The following is a 24478-nucleotide window of genomic DNA, read 5'->3' on the forward strand; positions in this document are numbered from 1 at the left end:
ACAAATCAACAAGATACACTATATTTTTTTTAAAAATGGATAAAATCATCACAATAACTGCAGAAAAGTTTTGACACAAACATTCATTTATTATAAAATACTCTCAACAAAGAGGACATAGAAGGAACATACTTCACAAAATAAAGACATTATATTACAAACCCACAGTTAACATCATTGTGGTTAAAAGTTGAAAGCATTTACTCTAAGGACAGGAACAAGACTAGAATACCCACTCTCACCCCTTTTATTCAATGTAGTACTGGATGTACTGGTATTCAATGTAGTACCTAGTCAAATTAATCAGACGAGAAAAAGAAGATAAAATAAAATGCAAATTTGGAAGAAACAAGTAAAATTATCACTCTTTGCGAACTTTGCAGACATGATACTATATATAGAAAACACTAAAGACTCCACCTAAAATCTATTACAACTAATAAATGAAGTCAGTAAAGTTGTAAGATACAAAATTAATATACAGAAATCTGTCGCATTTCTACACACTAATAACAATCAACCAGAAAAAGATTTTAAGAAAGCAATCCTACTTACAATGACATCAAAAGGAAGTAAATACCTAGGAATATGCAAGTTGGTGAAAGACCTGTACTCTAAAAAGTATAAGACTTTGATTAAAATAAAAAGAAGAAGACAAAGTGAAGATAGCACAAATCAATGGAAAGATATTAAATTCTCATGAAATGGAAGAATTAATATCAATAAAATGTTGATACTATCCAAAGCAATTTCCATATTCAATGCAATCCTTATCAAATATCAATGGTATTTTTCACAGAACTAGAACAAATAACTATAAACTTAGTATAGATTCACAAAAGACCCAGAATAGCCACAGCAATCTTAAGAAAGCAGGAGGTATCACGTTCCCTGTTTTCAGAGTATACTAGTAAGCTATAGTAATCAGAAGTGTATTGTACTGGCACAAACACAGATGCATAGATCAATGGAGAGAGCTCAAGAATAAACCCATACATATATGGTCAATTAGCCTACAACAAAGGAGGTCCCATTAAGCAAGAGCAACAGCAGCAAAAACAAACAACTCGGATTACACTAAACTAAAAAGATTTTGCACAGCAGAGGAAACTATCAACAAAATAAAAAGGCAAATGGGAGAATATATTTGCAAATGAAATATCCAATAAGGGGTTAATATCCAAAATTTATAAAGAACTCATACAACTCAATATCAAGAAAAAACAAATAATGTGATTAAAAATTGGACAGAAAACCTGAATAAACTTTTTGCCAAAGAAGATGTATAGATGACCAACAAATCAATGAAAAGATATACGTCACTAATCATCAGGGAAATGCAAATAAAAACCATAACAAGATGGCACTTCACACCTGTCAGAAAGACTATCATTAAAAAGTGTTCATAGCAAGTGTAGGTGAAGATGTAGAGATAGGTAACCCTTGTGCATTGTTGGTGGGAGTGTATATTTGTGCGGCCATGATGGAAAATAATATGGAGGTTCCTCAAGAAATTAAAAATAGGACTAGAGTACAACCCAGGAATTCCACGTCTGGTTATTTATCCAAAGAAAACAAAAACACTAACTTGAAAAGATATATTCATGCTTATGTTCATTGCAGCATTATTTGCAATGGCCAAGATATGGAAACAACCTAAGTGTTTATCAATAGATGAATGGATGAAGAAGTGAAATAAGTCAGACAGAGAGAGACAAGTATCGTATGATTTCATATATATGTAGAATGTTTGAAAAACAACCATCAAAATAAAACAGGAAGATACTCATACATACAGAAAACTGGTGGTAGCCAGAGGGGAGGGGTTTGGGGGACTTGGCAAAATAAATAAAATGGATTTAAATGTACAACACTTCAGTTATAAAATAAATAAATCACAGGGAGATAATAACAACATAAGGAATATAGTCAATAATACTGTAATAACTGTACAATGATGGTTGCTTGCTAGATTTATTGTGGTGACCATTTTGTCATGTATTTAAATGTCACATCACTATATCGTACACCTGAAGCTAACAATATTGTACATCCACTATGCTTCAATAAAATAAAAGAAAATCAGAAATTCCCTGGTGGTCCAGTGGAAAGGGCTCCATGCTTCCACTGCAGGGGGCACAAGTTTGATCCCTGATTGGGGAACTAAGATCCCGCAAGCTGCACTGCATGGCCAAAATACTCAACCCAGCCTATATGGGAACACTTGCTGAAAAATAAAACAAAAATAAAAGAAAATCTTAAAAATTAAAAAAGTAACTTACAGAGGTTTATTATCACTTCTTAGTTGCCAGTGCCCACACATTATTTAACATGCTGAATAAATCTAATTATCTCCCTTTTACAAAGAGAGAGCCAAATCCTTGTGATTTCTTAGGGACCGTCTGGGAAATCTCAATATTAACTTGAGGGCAAAAAGACTTCATTCACTATTTGACTTAGGGAAATTGTCAAAAATGTCAAAGGGTTTGAACACAAGTAAATAAGATCACTGTGGAACAACACTAAGTTATCCATTTAAACAAGGACACAATTAAGATTTCAAAGGCAGGCTTCCGGGAAGATGGCAGAAGAGTAAGATGAGAAGATCACCTTCCTCCCCACAGATACACCAGAAATACATCTACACGTGGAACAACTCCTACAGAACACATACTGAACACTGGCAGAAGACGTCAGACCTCCCAAAAGGCAAGAAAGTCCCCACGTACCTGAGTAGGGCAAAAGAAAAAAGAATAAACAGAGACAAAAGGATAGGGACGGGACCTGCACCAGTGAGAGGGAGCTGTGAAGGAGGAAAGGTTTCCACACACGAGGAAGCCCCTTCGTGGGCGGAGACTGCGGGTGGCGGAGCGGGGGAGCTTCGGAGCCACGGAGGAGAGCACAGCAACAGGGGTGCGGAGGGCAAAGTGAAGAGATTCCCGCACAGAGGATCAGGGTCGACTGGCACTCACCAGCCCGAGAGGCTTGTCTGCTCACCCGCCGGGGAGGGCAGGGCTGGGAGTTGAGGCTTGGGCTTCAGTCGGAGCGCCGGGAGAGGACTGGTGTTGGCAGCATGAACACAGCCTGCAGGGGGTGAGTGCGCCACAGCTAGCCGGGAGGGAGTCCGGAGAAAAGTCTGGACCTGCCGAAGAGGCAAGACTCCTCATCCTGGTGGGCGAGAAGAGGGGATTAAGACTGCTGCTTAAAGGAGCTCCAGAGACGGGCGCGAGCCATGGCTAAAAGCGCGGACCCCAGAGACGGGCATGAGGTGCTAAGGCTGCTGCTGCCGCCACCAAGAAGCCTGTGTGTGAGCACAGGTCACTATCCACACCCCCCTTCCGGGCAACCTGTGCAGCCCGCCACTGCCAGGGTCCCGGGATCCAGGGACAACTCCCCAGGGAGAATGCACGGCGTGCCCCAGGCTGGTGCAACGTCATGTTGGCCACTGACGCCACACGCTCGCCCCGCGCTCCGTGCCCCTCCCTCCCTCTGGCCTGAGTGAACCAGAGCCCCCGAATCATCAGCTCCTTAAACCCCGTCCTGTCTGAGCGAAGAACAGACGCCCTCTGGCCACCTACACGCAGAGGCGGGGCCAAATCCAAAGCTGAGCCCCTGGGAGCTGTGAGAACAAAGAAGAGAAAGGAAAATCTCTCCCAGCAGCCTCAGAAGCAGGGGATTAAAGCTCCACAATCAATTTGATGTACCCTGCATCTGTGGAATACATTAATAGACAACAAATCACCCCAAATTAACGGGGTGGATTTTGAGAGCAAGATTTATGATTTTTTTGTCTTTTCCTCTTTTTGCCAGTGTGTATGTACATGCTTCTGTGTGAGATTTTTTCTGTATAGCTTCCACCATTTGTCCTAGGGTTGTATCAGTCCATTTTTAAAAAACTTTTTTTCTCTTAGTAATTATTTTTTATTTTAATAACTTTATTTTATCTTACTTTATTTTACTTTATCTTCTTTCTTTCTTTTTTTCCTTCTTTCCCTCCTTCCTTCCTTCCACCATCCCTCCCTCCCTCCCTCCTTTCTTTCTTTCTTTCTTTCCTTCTTTCTTTCTATTTCTACTAATTCTTTCTTTCTACCTTTTCCCACTATTATTCTGAGCTGTGTGGGTGAAAGACTCTTGGTCTTGCAGCTAGCAGTCAGTGCTGTGCCTCTGAGGTGGGAGAGCCAACTTCAGGACACTGGTCCACAAGAGACCTCCCAGCTCCACATAGTATCAAATGGTGAAACTCTCCCAGATATCTCCATCTCAACACCAGCACTCAGTTTCACTCAACGGCCAGCAAGCTACAGTGCTGGACATCCTATGCCAAACAACTAGCAAGAGAGGAACACAACCCCACCCATTAGCAGAGAGGCTGCCTAAAATCATAAGAAGTCCACAGACACCCCAAAACACACCACCAGACGTGGACTTGCCGACCAGAAAGACAAGATCCAGCCTCATCCACCAGAACACAGGCACTAGTCCCTTCCACCAGGAAGCCTAAACAACCCACTGAACCAACCTTAGCCACTGGGGACAGACACCAAAAACCATGGGAGCTACGAAGCTGCAGTCTGCAAAAAGAAGACCCCAAACACAGTAAGATAAGCAAAATGAGAAGACAGAAAAACACACAGCAGATGAAGGAGCAAGATAAAAATGCACCAGACCTAACAAACGAAGAGGAAAGAGGCAGTCTACCTGAAAAAAAGTTCAGAATAATGATAGTAAAGATGATACAAAATCTTGGAAATAGAATAGACAAAATGCAAGAAACATTTAACAAGGACCTAGAAGAACTAAAGATGAAACAAATGATGAACAACACAATAAATGAAATGAAAAATACTCTAGATGGGATCAATAGCAGAAAAACTGAGGCAGAGGAACGGATAAGTGACCTGGAAGATAAAATAGTGGAAATAACTACTGAAGAGCAGAATAAAGAAAAAAGAATGAAAAGAACTGAGGACAGTCTCAGAGACCTCTGGGACAACATTAAATGAACCAGCATTCGGATTATAGGGGTTCCAGAAGAAGAAGAGAAAAAGAAAGCGACTGAGAAAATATTTGAAGAGATTATAGTTGAAAACTTCCCTAATAGGGGAAAGGAAATAGTTAATTAAGTCCAGGAAGCACAGAGAGTCCCATACAGGATAAACCCAAGGAGAAATACACCAAGGCACATATTACTCAAACTGTCAAAAATTAAATAAAAAGAAAACATATCAAAAGCAGCAAGAAAAAAACAACAAATAACACACAAGGGAATCCCCATAAGGTTAACAGCTGAACTTTCAGCAGAAACTCTGCAAGCCAGAAGGGACTGGCAGGACATATTTAAAGTGATGAAAGAGAAAAAGCTGCAACCAAGATTACTCTACCCAGGAAGGATCTCATTCAGATTTGATGGAGAAATTAAAACCTTTACAGACAAGCAAAAGCTGAGAGAGTTCAGCACCACCAAACCAGCTTTACAACAAATGCTAAAGGAACTTCTCTAGGCAAGAAACACAATAGAAGGAAAAGACCTACAATATCAAACCCAAAACAATTAAAAAATGGAGATAGGAACATACGTATCAATAACTACCTTAAATGTAAATGGACTAAATGCTCCCACCAAAACACACAGACTGGCTGAATGGATACAAAAACAAGACCCATATATTTGCTGTCTACAAGAGACCCACTTCAGACCTAGAGACACATACAGACTGAAAGAAAGGAGATGGAAAAAGATAGTTCATGCAAATGGAAACCAAAAGAAAGCTGGAGTAGCAATTCTCATGTCAGAAAAAATAGACTTTAAAACAAAGACTATTAGAAGGGACAAAGAAGGACACTACATAAAGATCAAGGGATCGATCCAAGAAGAACATATAACAATTGTAAATATTTATGCACCCAACATAGGAGCACCTCAATACATAAGGTAAATACTAACAGCCATAAAAGGGGTAATTGACAGTAACACATTCAGAGTAGGGGACTCAAACACCCCACTTTCACCCAAGGACAGATCATCCAAAATGAAAATCAATAAGGAAACACAAGCTTTAAATGATACATTAAACAAGGTGGACTTAATTGATATTTATAGAACATTCCATCCCAAAACAACAGAATACACATTTTTCTCAAGAGCTCATGGAACATTCTCCAGGATACATCATATCTTGGGTCACAAATCAACCCTTGGTAAATTTAAGAGAATTGAAACTTTATCAAGTATCATTTCGACCACAGCACTATGAGACTAGATATCAATTACAGGAAAAGATCTGTAAAAAAATACAAACACATGGAGGCTAACCAATACACTACTTAATAATGAAGTGATCACTGAAGAAATCAAAGAGGAAATCAAAAAATACCTAGAAACAAATGACAATGGAGACACGATGACCCCAAATCTGTGGGATGCAGCAAAAGCAGTTCTAAGATGGATGTTTATAGCAATACAATCCTACCTTAAGAAACAGGACATATCTCGAATAAACAACCTAACCTTGCACATAAGGAAATTAGAGAAAGAAGAACAATAGCAACAAGAAAACAAAACTAGCAGAAGGAAAGAATCATAAAATTCAGATCAGAGATAAATGGAAAAGAAATGAAGGAAATGATAGCAAAGATCAATAAAACTAAAAGCTGGTTCTTTGAGAAGATAAACAAAATTGATAAACCATTAGCCAGACTCATCAAGAAAAAAAGAGAGAAGACTAATATCAATATAATTAGAAATGAAAAAGGAGAAGTAACAACTGACACAGCAGGGAAACAAAAGATCATGAGAGATTACTACATGCAACACTATGCCAATAAAATGCACAACCTGGAAGAAATGGACAAATTCTTAGAAATGCACAACCTGCCAAGACTGAATCAGGAAGAAATAGAAAATATGAACAGACCAATCACAGGCACTGATATTGAAACTGTGATTAAAAAACTTCCAACAAACAAAAGCCCAGGACCAGATGGCTTCACAGGTGAATTCTATCAAACATTTAGAGAAGAGCTAACACTTACCCTTCTCAAACTGTTCCAAAATATAGCAGAAGCAGGAACACTCCCAAACTCATTCTACGAGGCCACCATCACCCTGATACCAAAACCAGACAAGGATGTCTCAAATAAGAAAACTACAGGCCAATATCACTGATGAACATAGATGCAAAAATCCTCAACAAAATACTAGCAAACAGAATCCAACAGCACATTAAAAGGATCATACACCATGATCAAGTGGGGTTTATTCCAGGAATGCAAGGATTCTTCAATATATGCAAATCAATCAGTGTGATAAACCATATTAGTATATTGAAGGAGAAAAACCGTATGATCATCTCAATAGATGCAGAGAAAGCTTTCGACATAATTCAACACACATTTATGATAGAAAACCCTGCAGAAAGTAGGCATAGAGGGAACTTTTGTCAGCATAATAAAGGCCATATATTACAATCCCACAGCCAACAACATCCTCAATGGTGAAAAACTGAAAGCATTTCCACTAAGATCAGGAACAAGACAATGTTGCCCACTCTCACCATTCTTATTCAAGATAGTTTTGGAAGTTTTATTCCCAGCAATCAGAGAAGAAAAGGAAATAAAAGGAATCAAAATCGGAAAAGAAGAAGTAAAGCTGTCACTGTTTGCAGATGACATGACACTATACATCGAAAATTCTAAAGATGCTACCAGAAAACTACTAGAGCCAATGAATTTGGTAAAGTAGCCAGATACAAAATTAATGCACAGAAATCTCTGGCATTCCTATACACTAATGATGAAAAATCTGAAAGGGAAATCAAGAGAACACTCCCATTTACCATTGCAACAAAAAGAATAAAATATCTAGGAATAAACCAACCTAAGGAGACAAAAGACCTGTATGCAGAAAATTATAAGACACTGATGAAAGAAAGTAAAGATGATACAAATAGGTGGAGAGATATATCATGTTCTTGGATTGGAAGAATCAAGATTGTGAACATGACTCTACCACCCAAATTCTCTACAGATTCAATGCAATGCCTATCAAACTACCACTGGCATTTTTCACATAACTAGAACAAAAAATTTCACAATTTCTATGGAAACACAAAAGACCCTGTATACCCAAAGCAATCTTGAGAACGAAAAACGCAGCTGGAGGAGTCAGGCTCCCTGACTTCAGTCTATACTACAAAGCTACAGTAATCAAGACAGTATTGTACTGGCACAAAAACAGAAAGATAGATCAATGGAACAGGATAGAAAGCCCAGAGATAAAGCCACGCCCATATGGTCACCTTATCTTTGATAAAGTAGGCAGGAATGTACCGTGGAGAAAGGACAGCCTCTTCAGTAAGTGGTGCTGGGAAAACTGGGCAGGTACATGTAAAAGTATGAGATTAGAGCACTCCCTAACACCATACACAAAAAGAAGCTCAAAATGGATTAAAGACCTAAATGTAAGGCCAGAAACTATCAAACTCTTAGAGGAAAACATAGGCAGAACAATCTATGACATAAATCACAGCAAGATCCTTTTTGACCCACCTCCTAGAAAAATGGAAATAAAAATAAACAAATGAAGCAACCAACAAAGGATTAATCTCCAAAATTTACAAGCAGCTCATGCAGCTCAATAGCAAGAAAACAAACAACCCAATCCAAAAATGGGCAGAAGACCTAAATAGACATTTCTCCAAAGAAGATATACAGACTACCAACAAACACATGAAAGAATGCTCAACGTCATTAATCATTAGAGAAATGCAAATCAAAACTACAATGAGATATCATCTCACACCAGTCAGAATGGCCATCATCAAAAAATCTAGAAACAATAAATGCTGGAGAGGGTGTGGAGAAAAGGGAACCCTCTTGCACTGCTGGTGGGAATGTGAATTGGTTCAGCCACTATGGAGAACAGTAGGGAGGTTCCTTAAAAAACTACAAATAGAACTACCATATGACCCAGCAATCCCACTACTGGGCATATACCCTGAGAAAACCAAAATTCAAAAAGAGTCATGTACCAAAATGTTCATTGCAGCTCTATTTACAATAGCCCAGAGATGGAAACAACCTAAGTGCCCATCATCGGATGAATGGATAAAGAAGACGTGGCACATATATACAATGGAATATTACTCAGCCATAAAAAGAAACGAAATTGAGCCATTTGTAATGTGGTGGATAGACCTAGAGTCTGTCATACAGAGTGAAGTAAGTCAGAAAGAGTAAGACAAATACCGTATGCTAACACATATATATGGAATTTAAGATAAAAAAATGTCATGAAGAACCTAGTTGTAAGACAGGAGTAAAGACACAGACCTACTAGAGGATGGACTTGATGATATGGGGAGGGGAAAGGGTAAGCTATGACAAAGCGAGAGAGAGGCATGGACATATATACACTACCAAACGTAAAATAGATAGCTAGTGGGAAGCAGCCGCATAGCACAGGGAGATCAGCTCGGTGCCTTGTGACCACCTAGAGGGGTGGGCTAGGGAGGGTGGGAGGGAGGGAGACGCAAGAGGGAAGAGATATGGGAACATATGTATATGTATAACTGATTCACTTTGTTATAAAGCAGAAACTAACACAGCATTGTAAAGCAATTATACTCCAATAAAGATTTTTAAAAAATGATTGAAGCTTCAGCGAAGATTATTAGATGTACATCCTTGGAAAGAAAACACTTCATTTTTCTAATGTTTACCTGACAAATAAGACAAACCCCTTCACTGAACTTGCTTATAATAAAGTGATGGAAATATCAAAGAAAAGAAAGAAAAAGAAAAAACAAGGAAGATGTTGACTGGTGCATGCTAACACATATATATGGAATAAAAAAAAAATGATTCTGAGTAACCCAGGGGCAGGACAGGAATAAAGATACAGATGTAGAGAATTGACTTGAGGACATGGGACGGGGGACTGGTAAGCTGGGATTAAATGATAAAGTGGCATGGACATATATACGCTACCAAATATAAAATAGATAGCTAGTGGGAAGCAGCTGCATAACACAAGGAGATCAACTAGGTGCTTTGTGACTACCTTTGGGGGTGGGATAGGGAGGGTGGGAGGGAGACGCAAGAGGGAGGCGATATGGGAATATATGTATATGTATAGCTGATTCACTTTGTTATACAGCAGAAAGTAATGCAACATTGTAAAGCAATTATACTCCAATGAAGATATTAAAAAAAAAAAGAAAAAGGGAAACAGGAACAACCATATATTTACCCTTTTCGGTTCTTTGTGAGATTTTTTTTTGATAAGTTACATAATGTGTGATTTAAGAAAATCATTTAGAATGATGGGTACATTTGTTTATCTCATAAAAATGTTGTGATCAATTAGAACATAAATATTAAGAACAAGGAAATTAAATAGATATAAGTGGGATAAAAGTTTGTAAATTAACTTTTCAACAATTATTATGTTTTATAGTATGTGTCTTTACAAAAGGTCCACAAACCTTTTTAGTAGCTTGAAACCTTAAATCTATACTAAATTAAAGTAAATAAGGAAGATTCGTTGTATAGCTAGATTATTTCCAAATAAAATAAAATAATTAAATAGTAATTGCTGAACATAAGGTTATGTACTTTGGCATCTTGTTTTTGTACAGCATAAATATATTTGGATCTGTTAAAAGAATATGAGCTTTGTACTATTAAATGGCATATGCCTCTAGAAAATTATGAACCGATGTATTCAGAAATCTGATACAGAATGATATATGAGGCAGTCAGTTAAAACTGCTTGTTCCCTAGTTTTCTCTGTCAAAGACAGGTGATTAATGGTTAAAAATTGTAATCAATATTTGTAAATGACACACTGCCAGGATTAACAAGGGTAAAGAAAAAATAAAACCTCTGTGTGAAGGCAAAGTAAGATGTATTTTTGATAAGGAGCTGTTAAGGATTAAGAAGAATATCTTTGTCCTAAGGCAGAATGATTGATTTTTCCAGCATGAGAAAGAGAAAATGAGTTATACAACAACAAAATGAATATATATATAATATATATATATATAACATATATATAACATATATATTATATATATACACATATATATTTTTTAAGTTGGAGCATATTTGTGGGAGAGGATATTGCATGAAATTCATACAAATTGGTCAATAAACTTGTCTGTTTTTTATGTTAAAATATGTGTGCCACAGAAATAAATAATTGTCCTCCTCAAACAAACTCTCATCAGACATAAACATAGCCAATTTAATTTCTGCATTCACAGCCAATCATTGTTTGACACTGATTGTTCTCTTGAGGGTGTTTATAATCAGCAATAGACAGAAATGCCTAGGCACTTATGTAAATAATCAGACAAAGTACAATGAAACGAGATTATTTTGCAAACAAATTTGTCTTACTTTGTTTCTGGTTTAATGTTGGTGTCCTGAGAGAGAAAAAAAAATCCTTTCAGTGGAAAACTACAACCTATACTTTTGGATTCCATCTTGCACATTTTGCCACTCAGTGCAAAAGCCTGAGTTCTTCTAGTTTCCTCCAGTATCTGCCTACAACTCTCCAAATTAATGTTTCCAATTTTTCTCCCATCTGACTTGGAATCATGGAAAACTAAAACTTTCCTTTTCCTGAATCTGTGCAAGTTGAAGCTGCAGGATTAGATATACACCTCAAGTAAATCACCTCAAATGATCATGTGTGGGCAGGCTTCATGTCTACTGCTGTGTGTGCCATTCAGAAAGTTGAACAAAAACCCCAATGCCATCACTAAAGACATTCAAACTGCAAACCAAGAAATCCACTGGATTATCACTGCTGTCTGTATTCACCATCTAAAGATGTTGAGTGCAATATCAAGAAATTTCTCAACAGGCTTCCCTCTTGGGATCAGAAACTGGGGTTTTTATATTAATATTTGTTTTTCTGTTATTTTCATAGAAACTCCACTTCATTAAATGCCTGGTGGCTAGCACCAAAAAGCATACCTTCTACTACCAAATGTCAACAGATAATTTAGCAGGTCTTTAATGAATAAAAGGTGACTGACAAGAAACGGACTATATTGTTCTCAGGAAAGAAGAATGTCTCATCATTCCTTTGAACAATAGGGTGGACTGACTTCAGAATTGACCCCGGTTCAATACTGGGGGCTCTTTTATCCTACTCCAGTAGTCCTGAATAAATCTGCTTTTATCATTTTAACTATTGTGCAACTATGGGTTTTCTCCAACAGTAGTCAGAATCAATCACCCTAACCAGCACCCAAACTCCCTGCCTTGCATGTTGATTCACAGGCACTAGGAGCCCAGTGTGGCCAGGTCTAGGTCTTAACTTCCATTTGGGGGAATCAATGTTTTGTCTCCTAGGAGAAGAAGTCCTTCCTCTGTATCTAAGACTTATAGGTCAACAGAGCATAAAGTTAGGGGAAGAGGAAGCAAAAATGGTGCCGTTCCCTTTTCCACCCCTTGATTCTTGGATCCATGAATCCTGGATAGAAGAAAATAGCACCATAGTGGATGCTGATTCAGAGCATACATAGTCTACTGGAAAATATTGTTATAGCCCTGTAACAAATATCTTCCCAACTGGCTTCGTAAATGAGTCTTGTAAAGGCTCTTCTACCATTCTATCAAACTAGCTGCTTCAGGTGGTGGGAGATGTGGTATGACCAGTGAATATCATGTGCATGGGCCCATTGCTGAACTTCTTTTGCTATGAAGTGAGTTCACTGATCTGAAACAATGTTGTGTAAGATACCATAATAGTGGACAAGACATTCTTTAAGTCCATGAATGATTGTTTTGGCAGTAGTTTTACATGCAGGTAAGGCAAATCTGTACCAAGTTTAGTGTCTATTCCAGTGAAGAGAAAAACGTTGCAGTTTCCATGATAGAGAGATCCAGTGTAATCACCCTGGCACAAGGAAACTGCTTTATCTCCATACTCAGCACACAACTTTGTCTACCAGTGCTTACTCTACATACTACTGGAAATAGAGTCATTATCATCTTTAACTCTAATAAGATTAGAAAGCAGGTTCCAGAAAACCCAGAAACAATCAAAATAATCATCCTTAAAATTCTTTTCCTCAAGAACCATTCTTGGAACCAAAATCTATATTAGCCAGAGTTCTGCAGCAAACCAAATCCAATAGGAGATGATGATAATGATAGATAGATAGATACAAGAGGATATTTATTAAAAGAATTATCTCAGATGTTTATAAAGGCTGAGTATACCCACAATCTGCCATCTGCTATCTGGAGAATGAGGAATGATTATGGAATAATTTAGCGAAGTATATAGGCCTAAGAAGGAAGGAAGTTGATAGTGTATCAAAGGACTCAGAACAAGTTAGCAGCTGGTGTAAATCTCAGAATCCAAAGGCACAGACCAGGAACACATGTCCAAAGGCAGGAAAGGTTGGATGCCTCAGCTCTAATAGAGGAGAGGACATTCATCCTTCCTTTGTCTTTTTGTTCCATTGGTCACCTCTATCTGGATTGGGTGATGCGTGCCCTCATTGAAGAGGGTGAATCTCTTTATAAAGAATACTGAAATAAATGCTACTACCCTCAGAAACACTCTCACAGACACACTCAGAAATAATGTTCTACCACATACCCAACTCCCTTAGCCCAATCAAGTTGACAGAACATTAACCATCACAAGTCCACCCTTCTCAACTTGACACCTATACCCAATATCTTCAACCATACTTAATCATCAAATAAAGACAATGAGGTCCTGATTCTGCCTAACATGATAAGACATCCTGTGTACAACCAAAAACAGTCACTCTTCCCCAGAAGAGGAAGTATGTCCTTGAATGATGTTTACTATTCTCCTAGATATCCCATAAAAATTAGTATGTTGTTAAATTAACAACACTTAAATACTATGATATAAAGTTAAAACATCTCGTGTTGAATGATAAGAAAATAAATGAGGATAGAAAACAAATATATATATATATATTTAATATATGCATATATACATACAAAAGTGTCTTAACACAATAAGGAAGAAATACCTATGACAATTACAGTCCTCCTTTCAGTAACAAGTCACAAGATCAAAGCCAGTATTTATAATTACTTCTTCTACTGCAAATTCTGTATTCCCTTTGCCTCTGTAAGCACCTGAGGAATGAAAAGTTTTGGGTCACTAATAGTACTGTTTGGATTGAGTTCTTATCATTTTTCTATTGACCTAAATCACAGGGTATGGTAACACTAAGAGAAACCCTAAGGGACACCCTGAATTCCAGACGTATTACTTCTAACCTCCATTGTTGAGTAGTTGTCCACTTTTCATTTGGTAGTGACACAGATTCTTCCTTCACCAGACTTTATTCTGGCCCTTCACACAGGCCTCACTTTTTTTCTTCTAATGTAAACATTTAAAAAACACTATGAAGGAGAGATGTGGATTCAAAAAACACAGATCATATAAAAAAATAAAACCTATGAGAAAAAAAAAACAGAAGGGAGAATAGAGGAAAACTATTACATATCATTTGTAAAACATGAAGTCTATAAAAGAGTGTAATACCAATATATAAAGGAAAAATATAATGGTACATCATGTGAACAAAAAGAAGAGACCAGTACCTCACAGAGACAGGCAGTCAAAGGAACCTGGGTGAAGTTGGTTGGCCTTCGTCTCCAAGGCAGCTGGCCATGTTCTAACACTTCCCTTGGTCTGAGTAACACAGCAGTCGGTGGGGGTGGGGGTGGGGAGCAAAGAGTAAATGAGTTGTGAAAACAGCATAAGTTGATCCAGAGGAAACAATCTGTACCAGAGAAATACAATACAAATTTAGGTGATTAGTGTAAAAATAGGGCCTGCATGAGAAATCGTGGGGAATGGGAAGGTGATTTTCTCTTGGTTCTTCCAAGTGTTGTTCCTGAGCTTGCATCAGGCCCAGGCAGTTGCCTGCTTACTCTTTTGTACCTTCTCTAGGTCAAGGTCAAGGAGAAGTTCCCCTGCCCCATAAGTCTCTGCACCTTGGCCTGGTCTTGGGCAGCCCAGGTAAGAATACACCAAGGCCTTCTCTCTTTTTTTAATTTGAATTTTATTTTATTTATTTATTTTTTATACACCAGGTTCTTATTAGTTATCTATTTTATACGTATTAGTGAAGGCCTTCTCTTTGAAACAGTTTCTGAGCTCATTTGTTTGTGGTTTTCTCAATCACTGCTGACCCCAACAGAAACATTAGGGTAGTGTTGCTCATGGTAATTAAACACCTTTACCCATCAGGGCTGCAGACAACACTGGTTAGGGCTTTGGTGCCAAGAGTCCTTTCCTCCTGTTTGTGTCCTGGTGTCCAAAGGCAGCTCCATTCTTCATGGGAGGTGGCTGTGCTGAGGGAAGAACACTGAAATGCTTCAAGAACTCCAAAAACTGAACACTGGCTTGTAACAAAGGAGTTGGGTGTTTCCTTAGGCCCATCTGTGCACTTCCTTGCAAAATCCTGAGCAAGAACTCTGCTAAGTCAGTTAAGCAAGAGTCTCTCAATCATCCATGTCTGATCATCCTTCATATTCATCAGGTTTCTCATCCTCTACCATCTGCCAAGTGATTTCTGATCACACTGCCCTGTCTTCAGCAAAAATCCTGTTAGTTAATTAGCCAGAAATTCCTATACACACTAATGTTTCCTCTTAGTAATTTTCCATCCACTGACTCCCACAAGGCCCCTTGGCTATAAATTCCCACTTGCCCCTGCTGTATTTGGAATAGAACCAGTTCTATACTGAGGTCTCTTTCCCTCTATTTCAACAGTACTGAATAAAATCTGTTTTGACCACTTTAATATCCAGCTATACTTTTTCTTTGACAGAGACAGTACTGTAACTCAGATAGGATCAGTTACATCATTGGAGCCCAGATAACTCACCCAGGACCCTAAGTGCATACCTTTGAAGACTTGGTCTTCACTCCTGACTGAATGATCAGGGATCCATCGGTGAGTTTGACTTCTAAACCAGAAAAATGTTCCCTGTAGCTTGTAGGCGCAGATGTTGGTTCTTAAGAATGAAGTGTACTTTTGAAGGTAGGTTAGAGTCCCAGGCAAAGAGAGGCTGGGATAGAGAGCTGGGCTTCTTTGCTTCTAGAAGGCAGGTAGGTGCAAATTGGGTTGGAGTTCCAAGCTCTCTGTTCATAAGTATCAAGGTAGCATTAGTTAAGAACATGGGACCTTCTCCTTGGACTGAAAACTACCTACTGGGACTCCTGCTGAAATTGTGTTGTGCCAGTTCTGTTCTTCCTTTCTTGTTGGCATGATTTTACTAAGGATAACTTGAAACTCCAGTGGTGTCTTTGGGAAATTTAAGGTCTTCCCACACTGGCTTCTCTAAAACCTGTCCCTTCCCATCACAGCTGCTCCTGCTTCCTCCTTTTACTGCTTTGGATCTTCCCTCCAGTTCCCTTGATCCTTTGACATGTCTCCTTCAAATCCCTACCTCCTCCAACCCTCTCTCCACGCTGACAGACTTTTCCCATCTCAGCCCCTCTGTTCCCTGGACTCACTTGAACTTTAGCCCCGCTGCCCTCCATGGAGGGCTCTCAAGGGACAATGGGACTCCCTTAAGGAAACACCTGAGGTTGACTAGAGAGAAAAAGGCTATTTGAAAACAGAACTAAATGTTTTACCCCTTTCAGATGGGGTCTGGAAACATTCAGAGAGCTGCCAGATGTCTCCTCAGTCACTGACCTTAATTGAATCCATTCTGCCATCAGACTATATGTCAGGGCAAAAGAACATCTTAAAAGTCTCCTCCAAGAGCTCCCCTGGTTGCACAGTGGTTAAGAATCAGCCTGCAAATGTAGGGGATACAATTTCAAGCCCTGGTCCGGGAAGATTCCACATGCTGCAGAGCAACTAAGCCCATGCACCACAACTACTGAGCCTGTGCTCTAGAGCTTGCAAGCCACAACTACTGAGCCCATGTGCCACAACTACTTAAGTCCATGCATCCTAGAGCCCATGCTCCACAACAAGAGAAGCCAGCGCAATGAGAAGCCTGTGCACCACAATGAAGAGTAGCCCCAGCTCACCACAACTAGAGAAAGCCTGTACACAGCAATGAAGACCCAATGCAGCCAAAAATAAATAAATTAAATAAATAATTTAAAAAAATTTTTAAAGTCTCCTCCATGACAATTCAGATGAAAATAATAAGTAGAGATAAACCAGCTTGATTATATCACCATGTTTTCCTGACCCATGGCTAAGATTTATAATGAAAACTGTAAGGTTTCTGTTGGCATGTCTGTATGTTGATTTATGTTTATGTATGTATGCATATATGCATGTCAATATATAGTTGATATTTTTCTACCTATCGATGCTATTACTAAATTAATTTATAAAGTCCCATAAAGGAATTCTACTTAAATAAGCTCAGAGATAAATGAGAACTTCTATAAATTAGGCCTTTCTAAAACTATATGAAATATAGGAACATATTCAATTTTTAAAAGTTTTCATGGCCTGGGATAATCTTTGGTAGATAAAGCTAGATTTAAAAATTGTTGGTAAAATAAAACAGGCATAACTTCCAAGTTGTCAGTGTTAAATATAATGCAGACATGTTATTTTTTCTACCTACTTTTACTAGTCAAACTTAAGCCTAAATTGTCTTCATTAGATGTTTAGGATTATAGAACTATAAAGCCATCCTAAGAAAAAAATGTAAAATAAAAATGAATTGTTTGAAGCATGTCAAAAACAGTAGATACAAAAAAAGATACAAAAAGAAGAAAAGACAATGTGTTTAAATATTTACATTGATTGCTTCTGATATTTGGTTACTTGCCTAATATGTCACCCCAAACAATTTAGGATAATGGCTAGATATGTTGTTTAGCTCATGAAATTTTCATGATTAAATCAAACATAATTGTTAACCAGAAGAGAATTAAATAGATGCAAATCATATAAAATGTATAACTGAAAATTTTAGTGTGTTTTATGTTTCATATGATTTATAACATGTTGTATAATAATGATTTTCATACTTAGTTTTGTAATAATTATGGTCATAAATGTCCACATGAAAATAGTTTCACAAACTAATTTGGTAACTTGAACTTTAAAGCTCTATGACCTTTGGTAAAAAATGGATATTCATTGAATACCTATATTTCCCAAATCAGATAAAATATGAAAGTTTACCTGCTGAACATAAGTTTATCTCTTTGGCATCTTGTTTCTATAAGGGTTAGAAAATCTAAATATATTTGGGTCTGTTAATAACATCAGAAATGGTACTTTGAAAAGATACATGCACCCCAATGTTCATTGCAGCACTATTTACAATAGCCAGCACATGGAAGCAACTTAACATCCATCAACAGAGGACTGGATAAAGATGATTCGGTACATATAAAAAATGGAATATTGCTCAGCCATAAAAGAGGACAAAATAATGCCATTTGTAGCAACATGGATGGACCTAGAGATTGCCATACTGAGTGAAGTAAAGTCAGGCACAGAAAAACAAATATCATATGATATTGCTTATATGTGGAATCTAAAAAAAAGGGCACAAATGAACTTATTTATGAAACAGAAGTAGAGTCATGTATGTAGAAAACAAACATGGTTACCGGGGGATGGGGGGGATAAATGGGGAGATTGGGATTGATATACACACACTACTATATATAAAATAGATAACTAATAAGAATCTGCTGTATAGCACAGGGAATTCTACTCAATATTCTGTAATGGCCTATATGGGAAAAGAATCTAAACAAAAAGAATAGTGGATATCTATATCTATATCTATATCTATATATCTATATCTATATCTATATCTATATCTATATATCTATATCTATATCTATATCTATATCTATATCTATATCTGACTCACTTTGCTGTTCACCTGAAACTAACACAACATTGTAAATCAACTCTACTCCAATAAAAATTTTTTTAAAAATCTTAAAAAACCCCACTGATATGGAAAGCATATCAGTGGTTGCCTGGGGATGAGATGTCAGAGAAGGGCAAAGAGTAGAGATTGCCAAGGGTCATGATGAAACTTTGGGAGGGGCTTAGCATGGTCACTGTCTTGAGAGCAGGGATGGTTTCCTGAGTATGTAAGTCAAACCTTTAAAATTAAGAATTAATTACATGCAAAAAGGGTATATGCCTCTAGAAAATTATGAAATGATATATTCATAAATTGCTACAGAATGATATTATTTGGCCAAAGTTAACAACTGCTTATTTCCTAGTTTTCTCTGGAAAAGAAAGTTGACCAATATTGAGAAAGTCTCATCATATACGTACATGAAACTATAGGACTAAGAGGGTAAAGAAAAACTAAAACTCTGTAGGCAAGGAAAGTAAGATGTATTTTTTACAAGGAGAGGGATGAAAGATGTGTTTTTGTGAAGGGTAACAATGAGTAATTTTATCGTAAAGCAAAATAACTACTTAATATTCCAGAATATGAAAGAGGAAAACATAAGACAAAAATGGAATGGATATTAACAAAAAAAAAGTTGTAGAAAGTTTGGGGGAAAAGAATCCTGAAAAGGAATCTTATAATGTATGATCAAATCCAGCTAATTTAAATGGATCTATTTATAAGGATATTTAAAAAAAATTAGCCTTAAGAGAGGACCTTCAAGATTCAGGAGGAGTAAGATGTGGAGATCACCTTCCTCCCCATAAATACATAAAAAATATATTTACATGTGGAAAACTCCTATAGAACACCTACTGAATGCTGGCAGAAGACCTCAGGCTTCCCAAAATGCAAGAAAATCCCCACGTACCTGGGTAGGACAAAAGAAAAAAGAATAAACAGAGACAAAAGAATAGGGATGGGACCTGCACCTCTGGGAGGGAGCTGTGAAGGAGGAAAACTTTGCACACACTAGGAAGCCCCTTCACTGGTGGAGACAGTGGGGTGGCCAGGGGGAAGCTTCAGAGCCACGGAGGAGAGTGCAGCTACAGGGGTGCAGATGGCAAAGCAGAGACATTCCCACACAGAGGATCAGTGCCAACCAGTGACCAGCACTCATCAGCCTGAGAGGCTTGTCGCTTACCGGCTGGGGTGGGTGGGGGCTGGGAGCTGAGACTTGGGCTTCAGAGGTCAAATCCCAGGGAAAGGACTGGGGTTGGCCACGTGAACACAACCTGAAGGGGGCTAGTGTGCCACAGCTAGCTGGGAGGGAGTCCAGCCAATAAAATGGACAACGTGGAAGAAACAGACAATTTCTTAGAAAAGCACAACCTTCCAAGACTGAACCAGAAGAAATAGAAAATATAAACAAACCAATCACAAGCACTGAAATTGAAACTGTGATTAAAAATCTTCCAACAAACAAAAGCCCAGGACCAAAAGGATGCACAGGCGAATTCTATCAAACATTTAGAGAAGAGCTAGCACCAATCCTTCTCAGACTCTTCCAAAATATAGCAGAGGGAAGAACATTGCTAAACTCATTCTGCAAGGCCACCATCACTCTGATACCAAAATCAGACAAAGATGTCACAAAAAAAGAAAACTACAAAGCCAATATCACTGATGAACATAGATGGAAATATCCTCAACAAAATACTAGCAAACAGAATCCAACAGCACATTAAAAGGATCATATATCATGATCAGGTGGAGTTTATCCCAGGAATGCAAGGATTTTTCACTATATGCAAATCAATCAATGTGATAAACCATATCAACAAACTGAAAGATAAAAACCATATGATAATCTCAATAGATGCAATAAAAGCTTTTGACAAAATTCAACACCCATTTATGAAAGAAACTCTTCAGAAAGTAGGCATAGAGGAAACTTACCTTAACATAATAAAGGTCATATATGACAAACACACAGCCAACGTTGTTCTCAATGGTGAAAAACTGAAACCCTTTCCACTAAGATCAAGAACAAGACAAGGTTGTCCACTCTCACAACTATTACTCAAAATAGTTTTGGAAGTTTTAGTCACAGCAATCAGAGAAGAAAAAGAAATGAAAGAATAAAAATCAGAAAAGAAGAAGTAAAGCTGTCACTGCTTGCAGATGACATGAAACTATACATAGAGAATCCTAAAGATGCTACCAGAAAACTACTAGAGCTAATCAATGAATTTGGTAAAGTAGCAGGATACAAAATTAATGAACAGAAATCACTTGCACTCCTATACACTAATGATGAAAAATCTGAAAGATAAATAAGGAAACACTCCCATTTACCATTGCAAAAATACCTAGGAATAAAACTACTTAAGGAGACAAAAGACCTGTATGCAGAAAACTATAATACACTGATGAAAGAAATCAAAGCTGATACAAACAGATGGAGAGATATACCATGTTCTTGCATTGGAAGAATCAACATTGTGAAAATGACTATAGTACCCAAAGCAATCTACAGATTCAATGCAATCCCTATCAAACTACCAATGGCATTTTTCACAGAACTAGAACAAAAAATTTCACAATTTGTTTGGAAACACAAAAGACCCCGAAGAGCCAAAGAAATCTTGAGAAAGAGAAACAGAGGTGGAGGAATCAGGCTCCTGGACTTCAGACTATACTACAAAGCTACAGTAATCAAGACAGTATGGTAGTGGCACAAAAACAGAAATATAGATCAATGGAACAGGATAGAAAGCCAGAGATAAACCCATGCACATATGGTCACCTTATCTTTGATAAAGCAGGCAAGAACATACAATGGAGAAAAGACAGACTTTTCAATAAGTGGTGCTGGGAAAACTGAACAGCTACATGTAAAAGAATGAAATTAGAACACTCCCTAACACCATACACAAAAATAAACTCAAAATGGATTAATGACCTAAATGTAAGGCCAGACACTATAAAACTTAGAGGAAAACACAGGCAAAACCCTCTATGACATAAATCACAGCAAGATCCTTTTTGACCCACCTCCTACAGAAAAGGAAATAAAAACAAATATAAACAAATGGGACCTCATGAAACCTAAAAGCTTTTGCACAGCAAAGGATACGATAAACAAGATGAAAAGACAACCCTCAGAATGGGAGAAAATATTTACAGATGAAGCAACTGACAAAGAATTAATCTCCAAAATATACAAGCAGCTCGTGCAGCTCAATATCAAAAACACAAACAACCCAATCCAAAAACGGGCAGAAGACCTAAATAGACATTTCTCCAAAGAAGATATACAGATTGCCAACAAACCCATGAAAGGATGCTCAACAGTGCTAATCATTAGATAAATGCAAATGAAAACTACAATGAGGTATCACCTCACACCAGTCAGAGTAGTATCACCAAAAAATCTACAAACCATAAATGCTGGAGAGGGTGGGGAGAAAAGGGAACCGTCTTGCACTGTTGGTGGGAATACAAATTGATACAGCCACTATGGAGAACAGTATGGAGGTTCCTAAAAAACTAAAAATAGAACTACCATATGACCCAGCAATCCTACTACTGGACATATATCCTGAGAAAACCATAATTCAAAGAGAGTTATGTACCACAATATTCATTGCAGCACTATTTACAATAGCCAAGACATGGAAGCAACCTAAGTGTCCATTGACAGATGAATTGATAAAGAAGATGAGGCACATATATACAATGGAATATTACTCAGCCATAAATAGAAATGAAATTGAGTTATTTTTATTGAGGTGCATGGACTTAGAGGCTGTCATAGAGTATGAAGTAAGTCAGAAGGAGAAAAACCATATAGTAGCATATATATATGGAATCTAAAAAAAAAAAAAGGTTCTGAAGAGCCTAGGGGCATGACAGGAATAAAGATGCAGATGTAGAGAATGCACTTGAGGACACAGGGAGGGGGAAGGGTAAGCTGAGACGAAGTGAGAGAGTGGCATTGACATATATACACTATCAAATGTAAAATAGATAGCTAGTTGGAAGCAGCCACATAGCACAGGGAGATCAGGTCCTGCTTTGTGACCACCTAGAGGGTTGGGATAGGGAGGGTGGGAGGGAGACAAAAGAAGGAGGGGATCTGGCGATATATGTGTATGTATAGCTGATTCACTTTGTTATACAGCAGCAACCCTCACAACAATATAAAGCAATTATACTCCAATAAAGATGTTAAAAAAAAGAAGGCTGCACAAAAAGGAAAAAAAAAAGAATGTGTTTCAATAACTTAAGTACAATTTCAATTCAAACAACAACAAAAAATTAGCCTTAAAATAATATTACCCTGATGCAAAATCAGAATTTAATTCTGCTACAGAAATGAAGCTTTCTTAGATTGTAGGTCTGCATTAAGGAGAAATTGAAAAATGTTTTTCCTTTACCTTTTAAGTAGTCAACCTGGGAAACCAAGATTTTTGTGTCTTAAAATTACTTCTTCTCCTTCATATTGTCTTTATCATTCCTTTGATTGCTTAAGAAAATAGAGTTTTCTCAATATTAAAAGAGATACATTTTTTTACTAGATCATTTTCTGCATTTCCTTTTGGTTATTTGTCACTTTGGTTAAATACATAACTAATTGTGGTTTCATAGTTACTTGTGATCTTATTTATTGAAGTGTTCAAAACTTTTGAAATTATTGACAACATCTCAAAATCAATATTTAACTGGACTCTTTACTTCAAACTGATATGAGATTTCCCAGAGTGCCCATGGCAAGTCTGAAAGAATTTGTCTCTCACCTTGTAAAAGGGAGATGTTAAAATAATTTGGTTATTTGGTATGTTAAATTATGTGGGAAACGCTGTCAAATAATAGTGATGATAAAGCTTCTTAGGTTATATGAGGTGGATAAATGTCATCGATACAGGTATTCCAAAAATTGTATGAAGTTCATAGAAATCTGCCAATACCCTCATTGTCCAGTTATGTTAAAATGTTGCATGCCACATAAATAACTAGTTTTCTTTATACAATGAGCTACCAAAAGAACTTTACCCATGATAATTTTAAGTTTTATACCAGTCACAGACAGTTAATGTTTTGCTTTGATTCTTTTGTGAAAGTTTTTACAGTTAGCTACAGGCTAGAATGCTCCATGTTGGCCTACTGTGAATAAATCTGAATCCATGTCACTGGACTGAGTAAGAATACCCAGAAGGAATGAAGAAGTTGATGAGTTATTAAAACTGCAAGCCACCGATCATGCAGAATAAGAGTTAATTCCATGTGAATGAATGAACTGATGAGGCAAATTATTGTGTTTTGGACATTTGGGGGGGAAACTTCTCTAGTTTTTTTTTAAAGTTTTCCTTTCCAGATTGAAAAAAATTGTTTTCTCTTAAGCTAGGTGTAACTTACTGCAATTTGGTAAATTATAGCTTTGCATACAAAGATAGAACGCTTACTTTTTATCCCTACCTGAACCTCCAGAATTCTAAAATCTCAATGAGTATTCTTATATTTATGGTAATATAGTTATTTGCATAAGTTCAATGACAATTTCTTCTCCTTGCAATAGGACACAATTGGAAACACAGGTTATAACACC

The 24478-nt window shown here is 37.4% G+C and overlaps 1 long non-coding RNA gene across 1 annotated transcript; it reads left to right on the forward strand.

Annotated features, from left to right (window-relative positions):
• The first annotated feature begins 888 nt into the window (after window positions 1–888).
• LOC113616340 (uncharacterized) lies at window positions 889–8281 on the forward strand. Its single transcript, XR_003431264.1, has 3 exons — window positions 889–930; window positions 1410–1412; window positions 8215–8281. It is a non-coding gene; the product is annotated as an uncharacterized LOC113616340 (long non-coding RNA).
• The last annotated feature ends 16197 nt before the right edge of the window (window positions 8282–24478 follow it).

This window comes from Aethalodelphis obliquidens, unplaced genomic scaffold (assembly GCF_003676395.1).
Source record: "Aethalodelphis obliquidens isolate GAN/ISIS:26980383/991018 unplaced genomic scaffold, ASM367639v1 scaffold134, whole genome shotgun sequence".
NCBI lineage: Eukaryota > Metazoa > Chordata > Mammalia > Artiodactyla > Delphinidae > Aethalodelphis > Aethalodelphis obliquidens.